This window comes from Vigna unguiculata, chromosome 4 (assembly GCF_037176805.1).
Source record: "Vigna unguiculata cultivar grain cowpea cultivar isolate G323 ecotype 2 chromosome 4, ASM3717680v1, whole genome shotgun sequence".
NCBI lineage: Eukaryota > Viridiplantae > Streptophyta > Magnoliopsida > Fabales > Fabaceae > Vigna > Vigna unguiculata.
Window position 1 is genome coordinate 31951293 of NC_140795.1, and position 5121 is coordinate 31956413.

The 5121-nt window shown below is 33.6% G+C and overlaps 1 pseudogene across 1 annotated transcript; it reads left to right on the plus strand.

Moving 5' to 3' along the window:
- Window positions 1-288: 288 nt before the first annotated feature.
- Window positions 289-4309, plus strand: LOC114181514 (transcription factor ICE1-like; annotated as a pseudogene). Its single transcript, XR_014994307.1, has 3 exons — window positions 289-667; window positions 1255-1479; window positions 2740-4309. The product of XR_014994307.1 is annotated as a transcription factor ICE1-like (transcript).
- Window positions 4310-5121: the final 812 nt, after the last annotated feature.

The following is a 5121-nucleotide window of genomic DNA, read 5'->3' on the forward strand; positions in this document are numbered from 1 at the left end:
CGGGCGTTCTCTTACCTTCTTGCAAAACAATGCTGGATAGGGACTGGTACGTGGATCAATCTCCCCTCGAGTTTCTCCAAACGACGCGTTTTTGTTGAACCCTAGCAGCACCTTATGTTTCATCAAATGCCGAGTTTCTCCTCCTTGTTCGACGCCAACATGAACGGTTTTCTCGACAGTGGTTTTGATTTCGATGTAGAGAGCTGTTTCTTAGCAGGTTTTTTGGGGGGAATGTGCCGAATTCAAACGCCGAGTTTACGGAGAGTCGACTCGGCAGGAGAGGCGTAACAGGGCAATGCTGTGGTCTCTTTAGAAGCTTTCTCCACCCACTCTGTATCGGAAGCGGATGGGGAGCTGTGGCGAGAGGCCGGGAATTTGGAGGAGTTGGAGCTTCCGCCTTCGGCGTCGGAGGTGGCCGAGAGGAGGAGGAAGAAAGAGGATAAGAAAGGGTTGAATTATGAATCTAATGAACACGGGAAGTTGTTGGAGAATGGTTTTGATGCGAATGATAATGATGATAATGAGAATGAGAATAATATTGGTGGTGGAGACCAGAAGGGAAAGAAGGCGATGCCGGCATAGAATCTCATGGCTGAGAGAAGGCAGAGGAAGAAACTGAATGATAAGTTGTACATGCTTTAGGTCTATCGTGCCCAAGATTAGCAAGGTTTGAAAAGTTTGGATTGAAGCATTTCTTATTTCTTTTAAACTAAATCTCATGATGGATCATGCTTTGCTGAGTTAGGAGTGGTTGGTTGTTTAAAGATGGCAAACTGGACTATCTGGCTCAAAATTATTACACTAGGCAAGGCTTGAGCTTTAAATCCCCAGTCTGAACTAGACCTGGATATTTTTAGCCCCAGCCCAATTAAACTTGATCTAAAATTGAGCTTTCACTGGACTTGGGCATGTTTTAGAAGCTAAAATCAAATGGAGTCTGATATATTTGTGTCCTTCCTCACTACAACCCACTGCCCGCAATGAGCCACATAATTAGCTTTGCCACCTCTTGTTATTTAGAATTATTAGATGCATTTTAGACATTTTAAATATCTTGTGATGTGAGGTGATTTATGGTTGTTTATGTTTGAATTATCTTATGTGGTGGTGGTTTTTGTGAATCTGAAATTTAAGCTGTGTGTATGTGTTGGTTTGGCTTGGTTGTTGTTGATTTGGTTATTGACACAATAGTTTTCTCCCTTGATGTGTTCGGAATGGTAGAAGCTGATTTTCTTTTTTTTTCTCTTTTGGTAGATGGATAGGGCTTCAATACTTGGGGATGCCATTGACTACCTTGTCGAGTTACTACAGCGGATTAATGATCTTCATAATGAACTAGAGTGAAGCCTGCCTGGCTCATCCCTTCCACCTTCTTCCAGCTTTCACCCTGTGGCACTCACTTTGGCTACCCTTCCCTGCCGCGTGAAGGAAGAACTATGTCCTACCGCTCTGCCATGTCCTAAAAATCAACCAGCAAAGGTATTTGATTGTCACAGTTCAAAATTGAATTTCTTCCCTGTCAGTTAATGTGCCAGGTCCCAAAAATATTCCGTAGTTTTTTTCATTATTTGGATCTTTGACAATTTACTTAGTGGCTTACTAAATATCTGAATAATTTAATGATTCTGTCGCCAAGTTTATTTTTAGTTTAGGAGGGTTAACTCATCTATATTACACTGTAAGCCAAATGATGGTTCTGGCTCTTCTGAATCCCTTGTTGATTCAGATTTTTTAACCTGCAGAGTAGATAGGCCAATAGGCCGTGATAGGTCCACTGATTTTAGTCGCTTGTTGCTTCTTGCAATGCCATGATGATCTGTCACTACTAGGATTGTGACTTCTCACATGACCTGTAAGTATACATGTGTGATGAATGCTAATTTGGTAATGATAATGGGCACTGAATTTGAATAAATACCTCCTTTGTTTCTGGATGAATTGCATCATATAGTGTGTCGACCTGTCAAAAATATTATTTCAGAGTCTGCATATTTCTTGCATATGGACTGCTTACCACATAGAAATTGCACTATTTATGCTCTTTTGCTAGGTCTTGTGCTACGTATTACATTTAGAAACATGTTTTTAACACTGATAATGGCTCCCATGTTTCATCTGTCACTGTTTTGATGGCTTCTTTTTTTCTTTTGAAATCCATCATCATTGTTTTGACGGCTTCAGTTTTTCTTGAAATCCATCACCGTTTTCTTTCTTTCTGTTAGTGATTTGATAGCTTCTGTTTTTTTTTTTGACACCCATCATTGCTTAGTGTTTTGCTTAGGTTACGTAACCTTCTCATATGCATTTATATGATTGTGCAAAAGGTAAAACTTGAAGAACTACTTCTTGTGTTGAGGGTATTGAACTTATATATGACGGGGTGTCTCAACACGGAACAACGTTTGTATCATTAACGTGTCAACTTTATGATATAAATTTTGTTATCATTCTGTAAAATTATTTAATATGGTGTTCAATAACATATTTGATCTTTGTCTTCATTATGAGGTATGATTGTGTTAATAAAAAAAATCAGGTATCATCGTGGTATATATATGCTCAAATACATTGAGTTGTGGAATGGTGTGGAAAGTTGGGATGGAATGCACATGCTAGACTTTACTGTGGTAAACATAACTTGACTAATTGGATTAATTTCATAATATTGCATATTAAGTTTGTGTTAGAATGCAAATGTCTTTTTTGGATTTCTTATGGTGTCATCTTATTTATGTGCAGTGTGAAATTCAATACTCTCGTAGACTACTGATTTGTCGATGGGTGTTGCACCCATTAAAGGAAAATAAGACAGCTACTCTGATGTCAACAAAACTTGGTCAAACATTTGTATGATGATGACCAGTTTTTTTGTAATTATTTGAGAGAAAACGAGGAAGAGAGAATGAGAGACTAAACCAGGAAATGAAGGCGCAATGGCAGATGTTATGTGCAGATCAAATAAAAAAAAATGTTGAAATTAACCATATTCAAATTAATCATATTCAGACGAATATAGACTACAATCCTTTGTAAAAAATAGTCTATAATCTAGTAATCAGAGTATAGACTAGATTCTATGAAGGAACCATAGTGTATACTTAACTAAAAATTGCAACAATGTCATAGTGTCTTTATAGACTATGGTTTTTATTAAAACCGTAGTTTATATGGTCTAGTTAAAATATGATATTTGCACTACCGAATATTGCTAAAATTAATTTAAAACATTCAAGAGAATTCAAAACTCTTCGATCACAATTATTATTCACTTTTTGAAGTTTAGAATTCCATTATAGTCTATTTAACATTAATAATAATTAGTAGCTAGAGATGAATGAGAAAAAAAAAACACAACAATGGATGCTCTTTATAACTGTGGGAATTAATGATTGAAGCATACTAAACGTTTTTATTTTGTGTCCGTTGAGAGAAATAATAGATACCCATTAACAGAACTCTATCTATACTTTAAGTATCAATAGAGACAGTAAATTGACTTATGTTGAAAGGTCTTTTTCTTATTTGTGTTTCTATTTTTTTATTTCATTTGTTAATAAACTAAGCTTCTTCTTTTTTGGTTTAAAGGATGGAAGAGAAATATTTTTTTAAAAATTGTGGATCTTCTGGACTGTTTTCCACCTATTTTATCTACTTTTTCTTCTGCATTTTCTCTGGTCTCTCTATCTCTTTCTTCAATAAAACTTTTAATTTTCCCCCCTCTGTACTTATTCTACTAACATATTTTCTTCTAACATGTTTATCTCCTTTCTACCGGGACATGACAGTAAAAAATAGAGTCAAAGAGAACCTCAATATTTGAAAAGAGGGAAAGTGACAAAAAATAAATAATTTGGATGGGTGTAAAATACGAGATTGATAACATTAACCAACTTGTTTAGTTCGGTTATAATTAGAATATTATGCTAATATCGGTTAACTAAAGTGATATAAACAGGTAGAATATTATGAATAAGTTTGGATATTATATATCATTTAGGTCAATTTTAGATGAGTGGGGTGTAATTTTCTAAAAGTAGAAGTATTTTCTTCCTTAATTTTGAGAACATAAAACAAGAGATAATAAAATTCATAATTTTAACCGATATATATATGATTTAGGACAAAAAGAACAATTAAAAATACGAGGAAAATTAATTTGATTCTACAAATAATTAAAATTTTAAATTAGATAAACAATAGAAATAAGTAGGAGAATAATGAACTAGTGATAGGATAATAAAAAATTGTATGGGATGTGATCAATTTCTCACTATACACTACTAAACAAACTTATATTTCTTGTCAATTTTGTTTTGAATTTCTTTTCGTAGGGAATACTTACAAATTTTGTTGTGAAAAAAAATTACAAGAAATTGCTATCATTTTTTGCAAAATATTTTGTATAAAACACTTTTCGCAACAAATTTTGTAGGAAATACTTGCAAATTTTATAATTTTGTAGGAAATAATTATCCACGAAAGAATTACCTGCCAATTAAGATTCTTAGAAAAAATGGCAGAAAAAAGTCTTTTCTACCAATTTTTTTTAACAAATTTGCAAGAAAAATCACATGTAATATGAGAATTTCTAGTAGTAATAAAAGTTGTATCCTTGGAAGTTTGCAAGGTTAAGAACTTTCCCTAGAGTTTCCTAAGTGAACACAACATTGTTCTTACAAAATTATGTTATCGTTGAAAAAGATTTTAATAGCAATCAAATACTTTTTCAATTCAATTTTTTTTATTTTTCTTCTTGAAAGATAACTTTATATAAGAATTGAGGAAAAGAGTTATTTTATATCCTGTTATGGATTGTTGAGTCAGTTTCAAACTCATTTTTTTAAAATCACTTGAATGTCTTCCTAGTGTTTACTAACTTTCATAGAGTATGCATTAAATGCACTTTGTGCATGGCTTAAATGCTCTTTTCCTCTTGATAATTGATTGGACTTATCAGGTCTTGATCAAAGAGCTTTTACTTGAAACTATGTAAATCTCATATTTGTACAAAGCAGATAATCATTTACATTGTTGAGAAAACAAACATTGGGGATTTGGTGAACCAAAACAAATTTAGCTCGAGTTTCAAGAGATTGTTAATGTGATAGAAGCTTTAAGTGG